General features: G+C 41.0%; 1 protein-coding gene across 7 annotated transcripts in view; it reads left to right on the top strand.

Moving 5' to 3' along the window:
• ESR1 (estrogen receptor 1) overlaps positions 1-24310 on the top strand; it is a 432869-nt gene that overhangs the window by 365803 nt on the left and 42756 nt on the right. The gene's annotated exons all lie outside the window — the stretch shown is intronic.

Here is a 24310-nt window from a genome sequence, read left to right on the forward strand (position 1 = left end):
ACTGCACTCCAGCCTGGGCGACAGAGTGAGACTCATCTCAAAAAAACAAACAAACAAACAAACAAAAAAACAGGTTGCTGGAAAAATACTTATTTTTATTATGCTTTTAAAAATATGCAGTTTATATTATCAAACTTCTTTTGTAAGACTCAAATATTACACTGAGAATATGGCAAGAAAAAAGAAAACAACCTCTACCACTCATAATGGCATTCCCTTTACTCACCATCAACTAAGTCAGGAACCTGCCTCACTTTCAAGTTTTCTGAAATGTGGACTGAAAATACTTGTGGAGGGCCCTCACAGATGCATTTAGAAATGGTATGTTCTGGAAAATGCAATTGAAATGTTTTAGTGAGAGTCATGGGCCCAATCCTTGAAATAGAGGTTGGTGGAGTTTTCTATAGTATGTAATTACAACACAATAAGACTCAAAAACATTTCAATAAAGTGTGGGTGGAAGGCAAGATACTGCTTCAAGGGCTTCATTAGCTTTCTGCAGACTGGAGCTCTCCAAGCCGTGGGGAGGAAACCTGTTTACTTTGGTTGTGAATCAATTTTAACCATCATTGAGGGCTAGGTCAGAGTGCAGCATTAAGTCCTTGGGAATACACTGGGTGGGAAAAGAAAAGAGAGCAATGTTTTTCTAAAAGCCCACATATGGGCTCACTGTGTTTACCAGTTGTTTCCAGGATAATGTATTGCAGCGCGCCAATTGTGGATGAGATGGTAGGATTATACTTCAGTCCCTACTTCACGTTTATTTCTTTAAGAAGCTTCTGGTAAATTAGAGCAATAGCATCGACTTAGTTTCATGTTGTTCTGTTGGACTAAGGATATCAGTTCTACCTGTATGGACGGGCCTAAAGCCTGGGAAATATTTAATGAAGGAAGGGAGGGGGAGAGAGTGAGCATGCAAAAGAGAGAGATACAAACAAATAACAAAACAAAAACCAAGACATTGCCCTTTATAGTAAGAATGATGAGGAAAACATATTTAGCCATACAAGATACCAAGATCATTCTCTTATTTATTTCTTGAAAATGCAAGTACAAATGCCTGCAAAGATAAAATATCCTCTGGATGGAGTAGAAAGGGTTCACCAGGCCTCTGAAATCACATGGATGATGTTGCACTTTGCTGTTAATGAAGCTCGGTGCATTTTTCATTTCAGTTTCTACTAAGCATTTATGAGCTATTACCCTTCCCTTCCCTATATTGCATTGTTTTTTAAAAAGCCTTAGAGGCATTCCTTCTAGAAAATAAAGGTAAGTGTTAAGTGGTGATAATTTGGTAGTATGTGTCATGCTTGTGGTTCATTATGTGTTACCCTACACATTTTCTCAATTATCCTAGAACAGCTTTTTAAGGACATGAAGATAGACCTTACAAAGCACATCTTTCTGCTGGAAAAATGACGTTTATAGTGGTTAAGTTTAGCTGGTTACGATCACAAGGCTAGAGAGTGGCAGAATCAAGACTCTTCACTCTAATTTCAGTGCTTTTTCACTCCACTATTAATAATTATTGTTGATAATTAATATCAACACTTTCCTAGGTGTATTAGTCAGGGTCATCTAGAGGGACAGGACTAATAGGATAGATGTATATATGAAAGGGAGTTTATTAAGGAGAATTGACTCACACCATCACAAGGTGAAGTCCCACAATAGGCCCTCTGCAAGCTGAGGAGCCAGGAAGCCAGTATGAATCCCAAAACCTCAAAAGTAGGGAAGCTGACAGTACAGCCTTCAGCCTGTGGCCAAAGGCCCAAGAACTCCTGGCAAACCACTAGTTAGTTCCAAGAGTCCAAAAGCTGAAGGGCTTGGAGTCCAATGTTCGAGGGCAGGAAGCATCCAGCATGGGAGAAAGATGGAGGCCAGAAGACTTAGCCAGTCTAGTCCTTCCATGTTCCTCTGCCTGCTTTTATCCTAGCCATGCTGGCATGGTGCCTGCCCAGATTGAGGATGGGTCTCTCATCTTCCAGTCCACTGACACAAATGTTAATCTTTGGCAGCAGCCTCACAGATACACCCAAGAACAGTACTTTGCCTCCTTCAATACAATCAAGTTGACACTCAATAATAACTATCACAAGTCCACACCTTGTCAACTTGAACCCATACACATCTCCTTAAATCATACATAATCTCCAAATAAAGACAATCATGTCATAATTACACTGAACATAATACAACTATCGTCCATACAACCGGAAATGCACCAATTCCCAAACCAAATGTTATTACATAAAGTTAACAACACTTAAATGCTGATATGAAGTCAATAATTTTTTTTTTTTTTTAGATGGATTCTTGCTCTGTCACCCAGGCTGGAGTGCAGTGGTGCGATCTTGGCTTATTGCAACCTCGGCCTCCCGAGTTCAAGCAATTCTCTGCCTCAGCCTTCTGAGTAGCTGGGATTACAGGCACCCACCACCACACCCGGCTAATTTTTGTATTTTTAGTAGAGACGGGGTTTCACCATCTTGGCCAGGCTGGTCTTGAACTCCTGACCTTGTGATCCACCCATCTCGGCCTCCCAAAGTGGTGGATCCCAAAGTGATCCACCCACCTCAGCCTCCGAGGTGTGAGCCACTAAATCTTATGTCACATGATAAAGGAGAAAGAAAGGAAGTAAAATGAAGGTATTTTCTTAGTACAAGTGTATACATGCAGAAACATGTTCTTAACAAAATAAGGAGGAAATACTCATGACAATTACAGTAACCTGGTTTCTGCAACTCATCACATGGTCGTAGCTGGTACTGATGACTACTTTCTTCTATAACCCATTCTGTTTTCCCTTTGCCTCTAGCAAGTACCTCAGCAGGTCATGGTTTTTTACCTGGTGGAGTGACCCAAACCTTCATTCCTGAAGGGTCTGGGCCAATTGTAGACCTGCCTGGATTGGGTTGTTGTCGTTTCTTATTGACCTTAATCACAGGGCATGGTAATACTAAGAGACACCCTAAGGAATTTCCTGTGTTCCACACATATTCTTCCTTACCTTCATTATGGAGTAGTAGACTGATTTCATCTTGATAGGCTGAGTAAGTCCCCCAGCCAACACTGTAACTCCTTTCTTAGCCTGTTGACTTAGAGGTAGGAGGAGCCCCAGATGGCAATCTTAATTTCCAGTTTAATAAAATCATTGTTGTGTCTCCTGGTGGCAGCATTCGTCCCCTGGAACTGAGACTTCTAGGCCAGCAGAACATAATGCCGTGGAACAAGAAGCAAAAACTTTACTAGCGGGTCACTAGGGGTGATGGTGAGTGGTGCCACTTCCATTTGCACCCCTTTATTCCTGGACCCATGAATCCTGGCTACGGGAGAAACAGCACCGTATACTGGGCACTGATTTGGAGCATACACGGCCTTGCTGGAGAACTTTGCCCCAGCCCTGCAAAGTATTGTCACCTAGGTGGCATTGTAATTGTGACTTCGAAAGGCCATTCCACCGTTCTGTCAATCCAGCTGCTTCAGGATGATGGGGAACATGGTAAAACCAGTGAATTCCGAGAGCATGAGCCCACTGCCGCACTTCTTTAGCCGTAAAGTGAGTGCCTTGGTCAGAGGCAATGCTGTGTGGAATACCATGACAGTGGATAAAGCATTCCATAAGTCCATGGGTGATAGTCTTGGCAGAAGCATTGCCTACAGGATAGGCAAACCCATATCTAGAGTGAATGTCCGTTCCAGTGAGGACAAACCGCTGTTCTTTCCATGATGGAAGAGGTTCGATATAATCAACCTGTCACCAAATAGCTGGCTGATCACCCCAAGGAATGGTGCCATATTGCGGCCTCAGTGTTTGTCTCTGCTGCTGGCAAATTGGGCACTCAGTGGTGGCTGTAGCCAGGTCAGCCTTGGTACGTGGAAGTCCATGTTGCTGAGCCCATGCATAACCTTCATCCCTGCCACCACAGCCACTTTGTTCATGGGCCTATTGGGCGATAATAGTGGTGGCTGGGGAAAGAGGCTGAGTAGTATCCACAGAACGAGTCATCCTATCCACTTGATTATTAAAATCCTCCTCTACTGAGGTCATCCTTTGGTGAGCACTAACATGAGATACAAATATCTTCACAGTTTTTGACCACTCAGAGAGGTCCATGCAACCACATACCTCTTCCCCAAATTTCATTGTCATCAATTTTCCAATCATGCTTCTTTCAAGTCCCTGACCATCCAGCCAAACCATTGGCTACCTCCCATGAATCAGTATATAATCACACATCTGGACATTTCTCCTTCCAAGCAAAGTGCACAGCCAGGTGCACTGCTCAAAGTTCTGTGTATTGGGAAGATTTCCCTTCAACACTGTCCTTCAGGGATGTCCTAGAAAGGGGCTGTAGTGCTGCAGCTGTCCACTTTTGGGTGGTGCCTGCATCATGCAGAGCCATCTGTAAACCAGGCTCGTCTTCTCTTCGTCAGTCAGTTGATCATAGGGAACCCCTCATGAGGCCATCAGTGCAGGCTGGGGGAGAGAAGGCAGGAGTGGGGACCATGGGCATTTGAGCTACTTCCTCATGTAAAGTACTTGTTCCCTTGGGACCTGCTTGAGCCTGATCACGTATATACCACTTCCATTTGATGATGGAATGCTGCTGTGCACAACCCACTTTATGGCTAGATGGGTCAGAAAGCACCTAGTTCATGATAGGCAGTTCAGGTTGCTTGGCGATTTGATGACCCATAGTCAAACATTCAGTTTCTACCAAAGCACAGTAACAGGCCCAGGCCAAGAGTTGTCTCTCAAAAGGAGAGTAGTTATCTGTAGGAGATGCAGGGCCTCGCTCCAAATTCTTAGAGGTCTCCCCTGTGATTGACCTATGGGGGCCTGCCAAAGGCTCCAAACAGATCCCTGTCTGCCACTGACACCTCAAGCACCATTGGATCTCCTGGGTCATATGGCCCAAGTGGCAAAGCAGCTTGCACAGCAGCCTGGACCTGTTGCAGAGCCTTCTCCTGTTCTGGATCCCACTCAAAACTGGCAGCCTTTCAGGTCATTTGATAAATGGGCTGGAGTAACTCACCCAGATGAGGAATGTGTTGCCTCCGGAATCCAAATAGGCCCACTAGGCATTGTGCCTCTTTCTTAGTTGTCGGAGGGGCCAAAGGCAGCAACTTATCCTTCATCTTAGAAGGAATATCTTGACAGGCCCCAAACAACTGGACCCGTAGAAGTTTTACTAAGGTAGAAGTTCCCTAAATTTTAGTCGATTTTATTTCCCATCCTCCGGCACACAAATGTCTCACCAATAAATCCAGTATGTTTGCTACTTCTTGCTCATTGGATCCAATCAGCATAATGTCATCAATGTAATGGACCAGTGTGATATCTTGTGGAAGGGAAAAACGATCAAGATCTCTCCAACAAGATTATGACACAAAGCTGGAGAATTGATATAGCCCTGAGGTAGGACAGTAAAGGTATATTGCTGGCCTTGCCAGCTGAAGGCAAATTGCTTCTAGTGGGCCTTATGGACAGGAATGGAGAAAAAGGCATTTGCCAAGTCGATGACTGCACACCAGGCACCAGGAGATGTGTTAATTTACTCAAGCAATGAAACCACATCTGGTACAGCAGCTGCAATTGGAATCACCACTCGGTTAAGCTTACAATAATCCACTGTCATTTTACAAGATCCATCTGTCTTCTGCGCAGGCCAAACAGGAGAGTTGAGTGGGGATGTGGTGGGAATCACCACTCCCGCTTCTTTCAAGCCCTTGATGGTGGCACTAACCTCTGCAATCCCTCCAGGGATGCAATATTGTGTTTGATTTACTATTTTTCTAGGTAGAGGCAGCTGTAATGGCTTCCATTTGACCTTTCCCACCATAATAGCCCTCACCCTACCAGTCAGGGAGCCAATATGGGGGTTCTGCCAGCTGCTAAGTATGTCTATGCCAATTATGTATTCTGGCACTAGGGAAATGACCACAGGATGAGTCTGGGGACCCACTGGACCCACTGTAAGTTGGACCTGAGCTAAAATTCTATTAATTACCTGACCTCCAAAAGCCCCTACTTTAACTGGAGGACCACATGATGTTTTGGGACCCCTGGACTCAACGTCAGCTTAGAGCCAGTGTCCAGTTGTCTCTGAAATATCTGATCATTTCCCTTTCCCCAATGCACTGTTACTCTGGTAAAAGACCAGAGGTCTCCTTGGGGAAGGATGAGAGAAAGATTCACTGCATAAATTGTCAGTAATGTAGTGGGGTCCTTCCTCAAGGGGACCCAGCCTCCCTTTCATTCAAGGGGACCCAGCCTCCCCTTTATTCAAGAGGTTCTGGGTCTATAAACTGGTTCAAGTCTGGAAATTGATTGAGGGACCATGATTCTCTGTTTTTATAATTTTTAGTTTAAATTGGTCTTCTGTCTACTTGACCTGGACGTTTTCTGCTTATATAAATTAAGCAAGAATGCAGTAGGCTTCTTGTCAATTCCACTTTTTAGGAACACTGGGATTACTTAGCCAATGACAGAGCTCTACACAAGTCAGACTATTCTGATGGTTGCCTTGCCTCTGCTGTCCATTATGGTAATTGCACCTACCTTGCCTTTGATAGTTGAGTTCCACCACTTGGCCCATGCCACCTCAGGATCCAGTTATTCCCATTGTATTTAAATTTTGTAGTTGAATGACTGTGGTTCCCACTATAGGATCTAGCATACAGAGAAGAGCAATCACAGAGCTCTTCAAGGATGCAGGTGCTGCCCTCACAAATCTATTTCACAAAGTATTGGCGAAAGGTATATCTTCTGGACTCTCCCAGCTGGGATGAGTAGGTCTAAAATGACTAATCCACTCCACCATTCCAATCTCCCTAAGCCTTTGGATCCCTTCCTCTACATTAAACCAAGGGAGATCAGGCATTTCCAGCTTGCTCACAGTGGACCACCTTTTGATCCATATTTCAGCTAACCAATCAAATAAACTATTATAACCCTTTTTAACTCTCTGAGCTGCAATATTAAATGCAAAATTCCTGCTTAGTGGGCCCAAATCAATAAATTCAACCTGATCCAACTTTATGTTCCTTCCACCATTATTCCACACCCTTAATACCCATTCCCATGCCTGTTCTCCAGATTTCTGCTTACATAAATTAGAAAACTCAAGCAGTTCTTTTGGAGTGTAGCACACCTCCTTGTGGGTCACACTCTGAACCTCATCTCTAGGGGCCTGCCGGGACTTTAGTCTAGTTATAGAACTAGAAGCAGGGGTGTTGAGGGTGGGTCCTTAGGAGAATCAACATTGTCTTGCCTGGCAACTGCCTCAAGGGAGGTCATCACTGATGCCTTAGGCACTGCAGGGTTAAACTCTTCAGACAAAGGTGAAAAGCCTGATGGCAGCATAGGTGGAGGAGGGGATGTTGCCTTCCCTCTGTTGCCTGTTTCCTCTGGCAAAAAGGTCATCAGAATTTAGAAGCTCAATGCCCCCAGCCTCATCAGGGTCCTCCCACACATCCCCATTCCAAGTTGCAGGATCCCATTCTTTTTCAATCAATGCCCTCACTTTAACAGTAAACACCTGGTGAGGCTGTGCATGCACCTTTTGTTGCAGGTCAGCCACTCACGTGATAAGAGCTTGTGTCTGATTTTCCACAATTTCAGCTCTTTCTATACAGGAGATAAGACTCGAACTCAGGGCAATCTTAGAAAATTTGAGGCTCAGAATGTGCTTCTGGAGCTGGGAGATAGAATCCCTGAGTTCATCATTTTTTTTCATCACTTTGATTAGTGAACTTAGGAGCAACCAACTAGCTTCATTATATTCCTTGGTTCTCCACATATAGTCAAAGGTATTAGGCATAAAGTCACTAAACTCCTTGCCTCTCATGAGCAGTGAATCAGAAGTATCAGATACATTCACTTTGCATAACTCTGTATGCAGTTCACGGCAAGGACTATCAATGTTCTCCACACTCTTAGAAGTAGAGTCCCTAGCATTTTGGGGTCTAATCATATTAAGCAGGCAACTCCAGAAACCCCAAAACCATCTAAAGAAATACATCCTTAAAATTCTGTTCCACTCCTGGTACTAAAATCTGTATTAGTCAGGATTCTCTAGAGGGACAGGACTAATAAGTGAGATGTATATATAAAAGGCAGTTTATTAAGAATTGACTCACACTATCACAAGGTGAAGTCCCACAATAGGCCATCTGCAAGCTGAGGAGCAAGGAAGCCAGTCCAAGTGCAAAAACCTCAAAAGTAGGGAAGCTGACAGTGCAACCTTCAGTCTGTGGCTGATGGCCTGAGAGCCCCTGGAAAACCACTGGTGTAGGTCTATGAGTCTAAAAACTGAAGAACTTGGAGTCTAATGTTCGAGGGCAGGAAGCATCCAGCACAGGAGAAAGATGGAGGCCAGAAGACTTAGCCAGTCTAGTCCTTCCATGTTCCTCTGCCTGCTTTTGTCCTAACCATGCTGGCAGCTGATTAGATGGTGCCCATCCAGATTGAGGATGGATCTCCATCTTCCAGTCCATTGACTCAAATGATAATCTCCTTTGACAACACCCTCACAGACACACCCAGGAATAATACTTTGCATCCTTCAATTCAATCAAGTTGACATTCAATATTAACCATCGCCCTAGGCTTTAGGGATATAGGGTAAAACATGACTCAGTGCTGTTATCTGAGAGTATGTAATCTATTGGAAGAAAGGAAAACAGTTACATAAACATGTAAGGCTTATATCAGTATAAATTAGATAACTGCCAAGTGAGAGAGGTAGAGGTAATAAGCGCTGTCTGTGGGTGCATGTTAACCCCGTCTTAATCTCGGAAGAAGTGGCAGTGTGGAATGGTACATGGAGAAACAGAAGGGATACTTAACTGTGAGCAGATGAATGGCTCACTACAGGGGCATAGGAAGAAGATGCAAGAGCAGTGGAGTCTTTAATTGATGAACCTGGTACCAAGCTGCCAAGTCTTCATCCCAGGATTGGTACCATGCACTTGGCCATTGAAAAGACTTTGCAACCTGTGGAATAAAGAGTTGTAGCAACTTTCAAAGGCTCAGTGTAGGAACAACGTGAGAATCAACCAGGGCATGGTACTCCACACTGTCTTCATATCCACTGGAGTTAGGGGAGTCCCAGAGAGGCCTCTTAGAGGGTTGGGCAACATGGAATCAGGCATAGCAGAGACTGGAGACACGAGACTCTGCAGCCAGACTGTCAGTGTTCTCCACACTATTAGAAGTGTGGAGGTCTGCCACCAATTACAGTGTGATTTTGCATAGTCACGTAATCTCTCTGGGCCTCAATTTTTTTTTCTATTACAACAGTACCTTTCTCATGGAGTTGTAGTGATTAGATATCTAGTACCAAGACTATGCTTGTTAGCACCGAGTAAGAACTCAATAAAGGTTAGCTTTCATTGGTACTATATTACTGTTCTTAGTGTTGGTGGTGGAGTTAAATCGCCTAACCTATGAGGTTGGTGCTGAGATGAAGAAAAAAATAACAGTATTTTAAGAAGTCTGGTCACCAGAAGCGGATCTTAGTAATTAAAGTAAAAGAGTGAACACTTTTACCTTCTTGTTGAAGTTAGTAAGTCTACAAAATGTTAATTCTGCATTTCATTTGGGAGGCTCTTATTGTCCTATTTGCACTTAAAAAGTCACTGAATCATTATTTTAGAACTGGAATCACATCTGAAACTTAGGCCAGTAGTTTTCAAGTTGTGCCTTGTGGGACTTTTCGTGGAAGCGGCTGAGGAGTTGCCTTGAAAGAAGGCAAAGGGAGTGGGTCTTTGGGCACCCTTCCAATTCTTCTAGAGCAGAGGACATTGATTCTGTTTTATAATTGCAGCATCACATATAATTTCATTTATTAAGAGGATCCCACTTCTAAAAATAGGTTGAAAACCAGTGATTTGATCCAACCTCTCTGTTTGCATATGAGGAAATGGAATTACGGAAAGGTTAGGTGATTTTTCCAAGGTTGCAGACCATATATTAACAGAGTGGGGTCAGGAACAAAAGCCTGCTCCTTGCTGGTCCAGTGCCTGTTACTAGTTACACAATGAATGCTACCTATTGCTGTACAGTGCCAAATCATTGCACTTTTCAGATTTTAGCATAATCAAAAGAAAAAAATTAAAGTGCACTTCTAAATCAGTACTTATATGTAAGAGTTTCAAGAAACAAACTGGTATTTAACTTCGTGGTTACATATTCACCGTATTTTATTGAGTGAGGTTAGAAGAGATTGAGAAGCATGAAATGATGTTAGAAAGTAGAAATTATATGGTGAACTCAAGGTAAAGACTGTCCAAGTAAAAGAAGACAAAATAAGAAAGAAAGAGACAAAAGAACTGCCAGTGAGTTGTAATCTTAAAAGAAGGGTGTATTTAATAAAACAGGATTGATTGTTTTGAATGTGGGCTGAGAAGTCCTGCCATCTTCCATTGACTCTGCTCACAGACCTCGTTTGTGAACTGGCTTCCACGGGTAGCATTACTCTCCTAACAGCTGCAACTCCAAATTCAGCATGAAAAGGCTGGTGATTCTAAGAGGAAGGGAGTGTTTAGGCCACTTTTAATTCTACTTTTTCATTGCAAGTTTCTTGCATTGCTTGGCACAATGCTTTGCATCTGTTGGTCTCCCTTACTGGATTTCAAAACTAGGACACTTTTTCCTAACCTTGGAACCAACCATGAAAATAACCACCTCTTACCCTCATGAAGAACACTTTAAAATTTTCTCTTTTAAAAATGAAGTCTGGAGTATCTCCAAGCATCTTGTCACTCAGGCCTTCATTTCAATGCTACACCCTTAACCACAAGGAAACTAAAATTGCCCCCTACTTGCTACTCTCTGTTTTATTTTCTAGTAGAACATACTACAATTGGAGATTACCTTGTCCATGTCTCTTGTCTCATATTTGCCTCTGCTTGACTGAAAGCTCATGGAAAGTAAGGGACCTTCACTAAGTAGCAAAGTGTTTAGGACCTAGTAAGAACTTGATCAGTTCTAACAAGTGAATGATTGGAATTCCTGTGAGAAGTCAACATGAAAATTCCTAGGTCATTAGTTTAGTTATTGGAATTCCAACACTCTGTATTGGAAAAGTGTCACTGAAAGGATAGTAAGTGGATTAAGGTTATTTATAAGAGGAAGAGGGAAAGAAAGGCATTGTCTTTACTTCAGGCATTTCAATGGCCATGATAGACCCTAAACATTGTATGACGCATTTTGTTTTGGTTTTGTGTGCACAAGGCTTTGCCAGGTTAAGAAATGTGAATTTTCTTTTCATCCTGCTATAGAGACTTAAGGAAATTTCCCCTGTGAGTTCCTTGAGGGCAGAGAAAAATACAAATCCATGAATACATGAAAGCCCTGATTTGACCCCTAAGCAATCTATGCATGTAACAACACTGCATTTGTACCCTATACATTTATAAACATTTTAAGAAAAGAATAAGAGAAACACAAATCTTGGTCACTCCTCTCTGAAAACTGCTTTGATGTCACTTGACTGGGGGAATTAAGACCTCTTGCTGTGGCCTGTGGCCATTGTGTGCTCCCAGCTCTCCAGCCTCATCCAGGGCCACTGTGCCTGGGGTCACAGGGTTCCAGGATGTCAGCCTTCTTTCAGCTTCTCTGACTCCTCAAGCATTATTATTATTGTTGTTATTATTATTATTATTATTATTTTTGGCTTCCAAGGCCCACATGCATGTCTCTCTTCTTGGCACACTCTCCTCAACTTTTTTCCTGGCTAATTCCTAGTTATTTAGTTTGAGATTAAATGTCAGTCCCTCGGCTGGGCTCAGTGGCTCACACCTATAATCCCAGCACTTTGGGAGGCTGAGGTGGGCGGATCACGTGGTCAAGAGATCAAGACCATCCTGGCCAACATAGTGAAACCCTGTCTCTACTAAAAGTACAAAAAATATTAGCCAGGCATGATGGCATATGCCTGAGGTACCAATTACTCGGGAGGCTGAGGCAGGGGAATCGCTTGAACCGGGGAGGCGGATATTGCAGTGAGCTGAGATCATGCCACTGCACTCCAGTCTAGAGACAGAGCGAGATTCCATCTCAAAAAAAAAAAAAAAAAAAAATCACTCCCTCCCAGCGGGCTTCTCAGATACCCTCCTGCCCCCTGGTTTAAGTTGCACCCCTTGTTGTACTCTCTCATAAGCCCCATTCTTTTTCTTCTCGGCATTTATCAAATTAACAGCTTTATTTTATTTTATCATTGTGAGTGTATATGTGTGTTTAATATCTGCTTCCTGACTAAACTGTACCCTGCAGGAAGGCAAAACTGTGTCTGTGTGGCTCACTGTTAAACCTTCAGCACTTAACTCAGTGCCTGGAACATAGGAGATTCCAACTCAATATTTACTGCGTGAAGGAATCAGTGAATCTTTATGTCCTTCATGCCTAACATAAAGTCTGCCATATACAATGGACTAAAAAATAGTATTCAACTAGAACTGAGTTAATGAGCAGATGAAGTATTAATTGTATTTTTTTACAGAGAAACAATGGTCGGTGTATCAAAAACAGAGACTCTGCTCTCAGATACGTAACATAGAACTCTCTTCATTCATTTACCTTCATTTCAGTTAACAGAATCTGTTCATCTAAGAAGAGCGGAGACAAACTTTGTAATTGCTGTGTCTGTGTAATTCCAAAACATTTAAACAAAAAGTGAATAACTGTGGTATTCTTCCCAATGGTATATACTTGATGTGGGCATTTTAAAAGATTGATCGAATCTCCTTTCAGCTGGATATTTGAGTAGACACAACCATTAGAGAATTTTCCTCTAGGGACTTACTTTAGCTCTTAAACTGTATAAACTGAACAAGCAAACTTAAGTGGATCATTATCTATAGAAGTGTAGAATTTCATCTCCCTTTGGCAAACCATTCAAACCCAGAAGTGTGTTTTACACATTCTGACAGAAGCATCTGTAATAACCAACTCTAACCTCCTTTCTTACCACTTTAGCACCCAAAAGTATATGAAAAGAGGACATGTTAAGGCTTGTTCTATTTATTAGAAAATATATAAAAGAAAATATATAAAGAGTTCTTGGCTTAAGAACTCTTTTGGCTATCAGCTCCCTGATGTGAAAAAAGTAAATAGCAAGGGGTAGCATGGAGTCTTAATCTTGTGTGACAGACAGCTTAAGAAAGACAATTGGACATAATATGACTACATGATTCAAACTGAAGTCCAGACACATCTTTTCCATAGGCCGATCTAACATTTCCTCTGTAATTTCCGCAATAACCATTTGCACCAGCATAAATGGAGAGGGTGTGAATTCTTCTGGGTGAGTAAAGGGTGTATCAATTAACTGTCCTCTGTCACCAGGATTTGGAGGCAGGCTCATGGTGACTCTTGTAAAGCTGAGGTTCACCTGTGGAGGCTGCAAAAAAAGAGGGAGGAAGAGAAAGTGAGGTTCCTCTTGGCTTTGTGCCAGGGATGTGATTAGAGGACTCTGGGAGGGCCTTCATCCTACGAGGGGTTGGAAGTGGAAATAGATGTGTATGGATGACCTGCTGATGTGTAACAGCCACTTCCACCCCGTAGTAGTAAGGGATTTAATGCCTCCACAAGGCAGGTCTCTGAAGGAGAATGACTTTTCTGTCTCAATCTTAAAAAACCCTGATGATACTGCCTGAGAGAAATACTCTCTCCTTTCTTTGTGTTCAACAAGTATGGACTTCTTTACACAAAAAGAATCCTTTTTGCTTTTGTCCCCCCATTTCACTGGAAGTCTATCCACTGGGCACCACTGTTGGTCGGCTTCCTTTCATAGATTCCTTTATGTTCCAAATTTTAAAAAGACAGTAATAGCAACAAAGTGAAATATGGATTTTAGCTAGGAAAAGCGGGGAACTGAAACTTTTTTCCTGCAATCATACTTCCCAGCTTCTTCAGCAAGGTCTGCTTGACTGGGAACATGGCTTCTGAGAACTTTACATTTCTAAACTGCTGCTAAATTGCTCCGTGCATTTATTCCTCAAACTCTCAGGGAAGATAGACTGGCTTTCAGTCTCATACCAACCGTTCTCAAGTTAATGGACCAAAAGTCATTTCCACTTGAAATACAATCCCTCTAAATGAATCATCCAACCTGGTTTTTATCTCCATTTTTTCAGAATAACTCTGAGATGATGATCCTCTGGCCATATCTTAAAAATTTCTCCTATTTTTTTTAATTTTCTTCCATTTTTTCTTTCATTTTCTATCTAAACACTGCCTTCTCTAAGAGGAATGACATTTTTGCGGGTTATCATGATATATTTTTAGCCCATTTGCCTTGACCCATAGCTCGCAACAGTTAAAGAACACTAACATATAATTGTAGAGTTTTGCCCAAGGCCATTGGCTTTGCATGTTGACAGGTGGGCAGAAGGAAGGTTGGGCATGAGAGAGACATGCTGTCCTTCTGGTGAGATCATCAATCCCATTCTTGTAACCTTCAGATCATTGCATTTGTTCAGAATCATCGGCAGAGGAAAACACCTCAAAGTTGGGAGGTCGTTGAAGAGTCAGAAACAAATGAGTCCTGGGTAATTTTTCAAAATAGGCCTTTTGTCAATTGTTAGTCAACTGTTTGTTTAATATTGTGCTTTGTTATAAGGATAGGCACTGTGGTCTCAGCGTTCTTAAGCTTTTACATTTCCATTATTTAGTTTTACCTCTACATTAGTAGAATAGATGTAGAGTAGAGTAGATGCCACCTCCAGGAACTCTACTACCAGCAGTATCTTAGATTAGAAGCTCCCTCTCTAGGACTATAATTTCTGTAACCTCCACTTCTCCCACCCCTTGTTCTTTCTGAGCCTACTTGGTCTTTGATACTTACTATAATACTTTCTATTCTTTTATCATAAACAGTTTTCTGATTTCATTTTCCTCTCGTTTCATCCTAAGCCCCATAATAAGTCACTGCAAGACTACCTTCTAGAATTTCTATGCCCTCAAGTTTTCTCCATACTTAGAGAGTCAGTCATCCACCTTGAGCCACATCCACTGTCTACTTTCTTCACTTTGATCCCCAGGCTGCCCAACCCTGCTGAAAACAAAACAAAAACAAAGAAACAAACAAAAACAAAAACAAAAAACTGGATACGATCTCAGTCTGGTCTTCAAATCCATGCTTCTCTTCCTTGACTTCTTTAGACATCAACACAATTGATGCCTCCTCTTGACCTGGGACACCCCTCCTCCTCAGTGCTTTCTTCTACCTCCCCCTGCTCTGTGTGTCTTTTACAGGCTCATCTTTCTCTTAGGCTGTCTTCCCCCAAGATGCCATCTCTCCTCTCCCTCTGTGCACTCAGGCAGGCTCCCTTGTCAACCCCCAAAGCTGCTTCTCCAGACCCCACTGTTTCTCTGAGCTCCAGGTCCACAATTCGCTAAGGTCCATGTGGATGTCCCTCACCATTTCAAACTTCCCTTCCACAGAGAGTCCCTGGTTTTCACTACCATAGCATATTAAAATATCATGCATTTCCCTTCATACCCTAATTACAACTTTGTTTCTTTTTTTTATTTTGTGTTTTAAAAAGTATCTTCTGCCCGCATATGTTGTCAGCTCCTTTTGAGAAAGACACATTGCTGTCCTGGTCATTACTATATTCTTATCAGCTAGTAGGGGCTGTGGTTGGGGCTTGTGTTAGTCCATTTTGTGCTGCTATAAAGGAATACCTGACACCAGGTAATTTATAAAGAAAAGAGGTTTTATTTGGCTCAGGGTTTTGCAAGCTGTGCAAGAAGCGTGGCGCCAGCATCTACTTCTGGTGAGGCCTGAGGAAGCTTTTACTCATGGTGGAAGGCAAAGAGACAGCAGGCGTTTCACATGGCAAAGGAGAGAGCAAGAGAGACGCCAGGCTCCTTAAACAACCGGCTCTCCCATGAACTGAAAGAGGAAGAACTCACTCATTATGGAAAGATGGCACCAAACCAGTTGTGAGGGATCCACCCCGAACACCTCCCACCAGGCCCCACCTCCAGCACTGCCATCAAATTTCAATTTGAGATTTGGAGGGGACACACATCTACACTTTATCAGTGCTCAATAAACTCACTGAATGTAGAACAGTGATAGAAGGCGGGGGGCGGGGGGCAAGTGTAGGCGACAGGACAAATTTGGCCTGTTACTGCTTTTGTAAATAAAGTTTTATTTATTTACAAAATAAATAAATAAATACAGTCGTAATCATTGGTTACATTTTGTTCACAGCTGCTTTTGCATGAAAACATCAGAGCGAGACTCCATCTCAAAACAAACAAACAAAAACAAACAAACAAAAAAAAAACACACATCAGACTTGAGTAGATGCCACAGAGACTGTAATGGCCCCACAAAGCCTAAAATAGTTGTCCTGTGGTCTTTTACAGAAAAAGTCTGATATAAAGGACAGTCTCACAGCACAGAGAAAAAGCATATAACCCAAAGGAGGGAAGAGTAGAGCATAGTGGAACTGCAAAGAAGTTTCCCTGGACCCAGTCTGTGCCATGAAGGATGAGAAGGACACATCCAAGGGCAGGATGTGGGTGAGGTGGGGTGGGCAGTGGTGATCCAAGCAGACAGCACGGGCAGGTGTTCTGAAAAACTTGCCTTTGTTCACAAGTATCCTGCAGTATAAACTGCAAGGTGGGCAGTAAGAAATGGACTCTTGAAGAGATTGGACAAGGGCCGGAAACCCAAGGGCATTGCTAAGGAGTTTGTGCCTTAGCCCATCCAGGGCCCTAGCAGCTTTCACCGATGCTTCTGAGTTCCTGGAGGCTCCAGCCTCAGGCTACCTTCCCATATTCTCTGCAAATAATATCACATTTGTTTACTAAAGAATTAACCTCTCAGAATTTCTGCATTCACATTTATTTCTTCTCATATCCTTGAGTTAGAAAAAGGTATTTCTGTCCTGTGATGATATTGATTCTGCATTCATCTGTTTTCATTACTCTCTCCTTCCCTCCCTCCCTCAGTCCCTCCCTTAGTCTGTCTCATTCTACCATCTATTCCTTTAGACCTTCTGACATTTAACATCTTGGTTGCTCCTGTCCAGCCACACCTCTGACCGTTCAACCATTTGTCCTCTTGATTGGACCATTTCACCTCGTCCTCTCATGCTGGAGATGCTGTCGCTCCCAAATTGCCTCCCTCTGACAGTTTCTCACCCCTTCCTCCTTTGCTCTCTCCTTCTCTCTTTCAATGTTTCTCTCCCTCAATCTCTCTTTCTCTTTCCCCTTCTCTCAATCTTTCTCTTCCTCAGTCTTTCTCCCATTCTCTTTCTCTTAATCTCTCTTCCTCTCTCTCTTACCCTCTCTTTCTCTCAATCTCTCCCTCTTTCTCTCTCTCAATCTGTTTCTCTCATCTCTCTTTCTCTCTCCTTCTTTCTCTCTGTCTCTGTCTCTCTCTTTCTTCCCTAGTGAACTCATTCGCTTTTCCAGTTTCAATGATTTCTATTCAGATATCTCCAAAATCTGTATTTCTGGATATTTTACGCTTTCATGGGGGCAGTGTAAATTGGTATAACCTTTTTGGAAGGCGTTTTGGCAATACTTAGTAAATGGTTAAATGTTTATACCCCTTGATTCTGCTATTGTATGTGTAAGGATTTTTTTTCTGCATACTTTTGTAAGTGTAGAAAATATATGTATAGGAATAATTGCACATTGTTTGTTGTAGCTGAAAATTAGAAATAATATAAATGCCTATAATAAGAGTCCTTAAATACATGTGAACACAGTGAAATACCAGGCACCCATTTAAAGGATGAGGTATATTTTAACAAATTTATTTGAAAAGATGCCTACTCTTAGTAAGTGGGGAAAAAAAAAAAACTCATCAAATTGATATATTTAGCACTGTCCCTCTCTCAAGTTTCAGACCCACGTTATCAATTTTCTGTTGTCTTGACTTAGTCTCGTGAAATTTTAGCTCAATCATTTTTAAGGGAAGTTGTTTTCTTCTACTAGCAAATGACAAATCTCTGAATTTCCCTCTTTCTGCTAATTTCTCGCTTTCTTTTATCATCTTTTCATCCATCCTAACATACAGTTCCAGAGGAGTCTTTAAATCCTTCCTCATTGCCAACACCCAGGATCATTCACCAAAATCTGTTGATTTTTCCTTCAGATCAACAAAGGATTTTCAGAACAGCCCTGATTTCTCTTTATCACTACGGTGCTGTCTCATGTCTTCTCTCCCCTTCCTCCTACCTGCCGTCTCTTCCAGACTCTTCTCTCTCCCCCACTCTCCTTTGTGCACTGATGCCAAATTAGTCACAACAAAAGTGTTTACATGATCGTTTCACCCACTGGTAAGCTCTTAATGGTCTTCCCTTACACATTATCTCCCGTTTCATCTCAGGAGCCTTTTATTAACCACTCTTCACAGTCTGACTCAGCCCTCTTTGCCAGTTTCTGTCTTTACAAATAGCGAACTCTACCAACTAGATCACTCAAGATTCCCTGAACAGGCCTTCTCTTCTCCCACCTCTTGGCCTTTCTGATACCATTTAATCTTTCTGGAAATTCCTCAAATTTCTTTCCTTCTCACTCAGTCAACGTTTTGAGACCCACATTAAATGCTACATACTATTTGTTCCTTTACTAATCATGCCAGTTGGAAATGATTCAAATCTGTAAAGCAGGGTGCTATAGAATTACATTTCTTATAGCCCTTTGGTCATTTGGGAGCAATGTCTAACATAATGTCCTCCAAGTTCATCCATGTTGTTGCAAATGACAGGATTTCCTTCTTGTTAAAGGGTGAATAGCATTCCGTTGTACATATATTCCACATTTTCTTTTTTCTACTCATCTGTTGATGGTCACCCAGGTTGATTCCATATCTTGGCTATTGTGAATAATGCTACAATGAACTTGGGAGTGCAGATATCTCTTCAACATGTTGATTTCATCTTCTTTGGATATATACACAGTAGTGGGATTATTGGATCAAATGATAATTATATTTCTAATTTTGGGCGGGGTCCTCTGTAGTACTTCCATAATGGTTTTAGTAATTTACATATTCAACAACAATGTGCCAGGGTTTGCTTTTCCTCATGTCCTCGTCAACGAGCCTGATATTCTTATTTGCCTCTTAGTGCTTCGGCTTTTCCCTCATGACTTAATGGTGACTCGCTTGAGACTACTTGAAATAATTAGTTGGGATGGTGAGGACATACCCTTCTGCTGTCACCCTTTGCCACAAGATGGAGTCACTTAGTAAACAAAGAAGTTTTACTTGGTCTTCCATGCTCAAGACCCTTTTACATTTCATCTCTTAATATTTCATGGCCAAAAACTGTTGGTTCTTCCAATCTTATAAGGCCATTTATCTTTGATCTTGCTCCATTCCCTTCCATTTTTGCTTGAGAACCATTCAGTTCTTGCCCAATCTCACATCTTTCTTGCAACACCTTACCAATGGCTGCCAGAGTGTCCACTACACACTATTGGTCTCATTCTGACCACCTCCCCAGGCATGTAGTCTACCTGCCAAGTTCTTTCAGAGCAGATAGTTTGCAATGTTGTAACAGGGCTCCCTAGCTTGCTATGTTTTCTTCCTACCTGGCATTAGGAATAAACATTTTTCATGGCAGTATTCACTTCCAGTACCAATTTCTTTTTTAATTTACATGGGCTAACTGCTATATCAAACAACCATCAAATCCCAATGGCTTAATTGCAACTGACAGTACAATGTGGTGTTTCTGTCTATATACTCATTCAGACACACAGAGTTTAAGTAATTGGTTCAAGGTCACAAAGTTAGTAAATAGCAGCATCAAGGTTTGAACCCAGGCAGCTGGACTCAAGAGTCTAAACAACTTTCATTTTAAATTTTGCATCTTTCAAGATATATCACTTACAGTTTCCATCTTCATCACTTTCTTCCATACTTCAGAGCTGCATATGTAAACCTCTTGATCATATAAATATTTATGGATTCTCAGCATTTTGAGCACATGCTGAGAGATTTTGTAGTGTTGAAGACAAAGAAGCTCTTTAAATACATCCAATCTTGCCACTATTGATTTTGAATAGCATCTTAATTTGTTACCTTTTAAAAACCATATTGTACTTTTTTTCAGGACAGCTAAATTAAATGTCTTATGTTGATCCCCTGGGTTTTCTCAGTTTCCATTTATCAGTTTCCTTTTATATGAAGAGATGCTAATGGGTAACCTTACATTTTGTAAGGCATATTTTTGAAGATATACAAGTGAGAGTTTGGTCTGCACACCCTCATTAGAGCTCTTTATTTTCCATGTGGAGGAAGAGATGCCTTAGGGCTTCTGAAAAAACAGGCTTTTATTTTTATAGAGAAGAAACTTCCAGAACATGCCACGAGCAAATGCTCTGTCAAGTCTAGTTCTTTCCCCCATTACTTAAGTGCAAATGGACCACATTTGAAGAGGATAAGTAGCAGAACAAGGCTCCCCACAAGGGGATTTTGAGGTGCTCTGAAAACCAGACTGACATAATCCGTAGAGAAGTTCATCACTGCAGGCTGTCACGTCTCACAGCGGGAGTCATAGGCTGGTCTGCTTGATAAACTACTCCTGATCTATAACTGGAGCTGTGTGCTTCCTTTAAAAATAAATCTTGTTTTTCCATACCCCACGTGCTTCTCAGCCTCAGGAGCACCTCATGGATTTAGACTAATTTTGTCTTTTACAGTCATGTTACCTCCAGATTTGTAGTAATCACCCCATTTCTGATGCCAGCGATCCATCCATACCCACTGAAACTGAGCTCTAGTCTGACTTGCTCCTTGAAGTTAGTATAGAGTATTTTGGCTAGACTTTGAAAATGAAGCCCTGACCACAATGCATAATGACCTCAGTAGACACTGAAGAGTTTCTTTGCATCAGGCAGGTGACAAGTATCTATCTCATTTTCAAAGTCCACATAGATTTGTGCCAGATTGTAGGTTGACAAATCACTTTTTCACTAGCTCACGTGGCAAGCCTTTTCACCTTGTAAAAATACTAGTGAGAGACCCATAGTTACCACATAATTGGCCAGTCATTGAGACTCAGGCAACATTTGGATAATTTAACAAAACTATCATCAGAGTCATCAAAGTACATAATTTTTACTTATTATACAAATAGTGGATTCGCTAAAGTGCTTAGACCAACTAAGTTGCTCCCATTGAAAAACAGAGTGATTTTATTCGTAAGAGTATATCAAGATAAACTTCTTGTAGCCTCTAAACAGCACTGCTTAGAAAAGTGCAGCTTCATTGCTTTGAATATCCTCCCAGAAGTCCTCGCAGTTCAGATGCACACCACCAAAACATGAAACACATGTGTTTGCATGGAAGGTAGGCTCTGGGGTCTTCCTATCATAATATGTCTATGATTAATAGTCAACATATGCCCTCTCCACATCCCCTAAAGGAACATACACACACACACACACACACACACACACACACACACACACGTGTGAGAACTGAATTGAGAGTTTGGGGTATACACCATCCCTGAGGGTACAGTCTACAGCTCCTAATGCGTGCCGTAGAGCAAGCGTTATATTGTTGACAAGTAATAATTGCTGGTTAGGAATAACAGGGTATCCAACGAGAAGAGGCTCAGAAAAATACACTCTTGCTGGAAGAGTCAAGAACGAGCTCTTCATGGGAAACTATGGGAGACGATTGAAAAAGGACAAGAAGAAAGGAGAATTGTTAAGTCTCCACTTTCTCAGTTTCTGAACTGAACTTTTGCTCACAGCAGGTGAATACAGGCTCCCTCCCACACTGAGACTTCCTCCCCTGCCGGTGTGCAGTCTGTTAAGTAAACAGAGACTTTATACTGAGAAAGGAACATTTCTCTATTTTGGCTATGAGTTGTTATTTTTAAAGCTTCATCCTCCAAACATTTTCCCCTATCCTTGTTTATTTTTTCACTAGAAAGAAGATGAACTACTTTAAAAAAAATTCAACTCCATGACAAGAAGAACCCACTTCTAGTATGTTCTCCCCACTCAATGCCAGTGGAGCCTTTGGTGTGAGCACTCTGTCGGCCCCACGTTGGGCAGCATACCTCTCGAAGTTCCTGCTCTGCTTCTATGGAGCTTCCATGCATCCAGATTTTCATAGTCAAAGCAAAATGCACATGGCAGTTTTTTCTGACTCCTTCAAGTTAAAAGGCCAGCCTCTCCCTTGACATATCCATGTATTTATCAGTATATCTATAGGTAATACTTAAAGGTGGTCCTTACTGTGTGCCACACTCCATTCCATGAACTTTACACAAAAAACCTCATTTCACTTTATTTGGGAACAGGATGACAATTGCTTCAATATTGAGATGGGTTGAATCTGGGGAGACTGACGTTAGATGCAAAAAGCTCTCTTTCTAGACCTTTTCCTGTGTCTTGCACCTGGCTTTCTCCTTGTCTGTCTTGTTCCCATTCTAGATCTCTTTATTGACAGTGCCCATGGCTTTCTTCTCGGTACTCTAATGTTGAGCATAAGGACTAGTATGTAATAGGCTCTCAGTAAATCTTGTTGAATGAATTAAAGTAGAACAAGAATTAAAGACAGAGAAGATCTTCTTGTTGGAATTCTTTCTTTGGGTTGGTAAGCAATGTGATTTGACGTAACAATCTCGAGTCCTAATCCCCTCATTTGGAAAATGGAAATAATAATGCTAATCTTAGAGGTCACTCGTAAGAAGTATATGAATATATCAGAAGTAATCAACATTTTTTAAGTCAAAGAAAAGAACATCTGTGAAAAAGATGGAAAACTAATGAGCTACTTGAAAAAATATTAATTGGATCTTTTTCTCATACCTTACACCAAAATAAATCCCCCAAAATGGTTGCGCAACATTGTGAATATACTGAAATCCATTGATTCACACTCTTTAAATGGGCAAATGATATGTTATGTGGTTATCTTTCAATAAAATTGTTATACAAATGAATAAACCCCAGAAGATCAAAAATTTAAACATGAAAACATGGAAGTATACTAGAAGGAAATATAAGATAATTTTTATATGTTATGTTATATATATTTATATGTAAATTTTTTATTTGTCTTTGCTTTTAAAAGCAAGACGTAATGTTCTAGAGCCATAAATGAAACATTCGGTAAATTTAATTCTCTATTAAATGTTTTGCAGAAGAAAATACCAGAAAAAAAAAGAAGAAAAAACAAAAAAAAAAACCCTAAGAAAAACAATTAAAAATACATATGACAAATGGCCTATTACTATAGTATTTAAAGAACTCTTAAAAATCTATGTGACAATGACATATAACAGAAAAATATGTGCAAAGGACAAGAGCAGGCAGTTTAGAGAAAGCCTATACGAATATATTCTCTTATCAACAGTCTATTGTATAAGCTATTTGAAAGCAATGTTTGAACTATCAAAATTTAAAATTCATAAGCCCTTTTATCTAGCAATTCTATTTCTAAGAATTTATTCTATAGCTATCTGTACACGTATCCAAAGACATAAACACAAGGATAGTCGTTGAATGAAATGTTTTTAACGACAAAATACTTGAAAAGAAAGAAATGTCACCCAAGAAAGAAGTGATTAAGGAAAGTTTAGCATTCTGTTCAGTGAAAACATACTGAGCTGTCAAAAAAAGTTGATGGAGAACTCCAAGATCTATTAACTAGAAACAAAACAAGGTGCTAAACAATGTGTTTAGTTTTAATTTATTTATTTTAATTGTTTATATATTTCACAAATATATATCTGTGCATGCATAAAATATTTTAACTTCTTTCTAACCCCCTCAAACACATCATGCCAAAATTCAACCTGTGATTAAAAAAAAAAAAAAAATGAATGAATTCCTTTCATGTGTAGTATCTCATTCAAATTCTTCAACAACCCTATGGAAAAGATATAGACACATGTTTTTAAGTACTGCATGTTATGAACCTTTGGTTTGCTTATTTAATAGTTGCAACTACTAATGTTAAATTCTTGATGCCAAGGTTAAAAGCCTGGACTTCTAAAAATGTCATGATCTGACATTTTTCTGTTTTCCCAGATTAATCTGCCACCTCCTGACTTCCAACACACTGCTCTATGTTCTTTCATGCTCCTCCTCACATGTTTAGGACCCTCTTCCAAGGAGGCATTCGCACCTCTGCTTGATGAAACCCTACATTATCTTAAAGCGTCCACTCGAATGCCACCTATTAGGCGAATCCTTACATACCATCCCCTGCAACACCAAGGGACTCAGCCCAACCATAGCCCATAGTTATTGTAGTTGTTCTTGTACTTCAAAAGTACCACGAAACACATCTATCAGGACTTG

This window comes from Macaca fascicularis, chromosome 4 (assembly GCF_037993035.2).
Source record: "Macaca fascicularis isolate 582-1 chromosome 4, T2T-MFA8v1.1".
Lineage (NCBI taxonomy): Eukaryota > Metazoa > Chordata > Mammalia > Primates > Cercopithecidae > Macaca > Macaca fascicularis.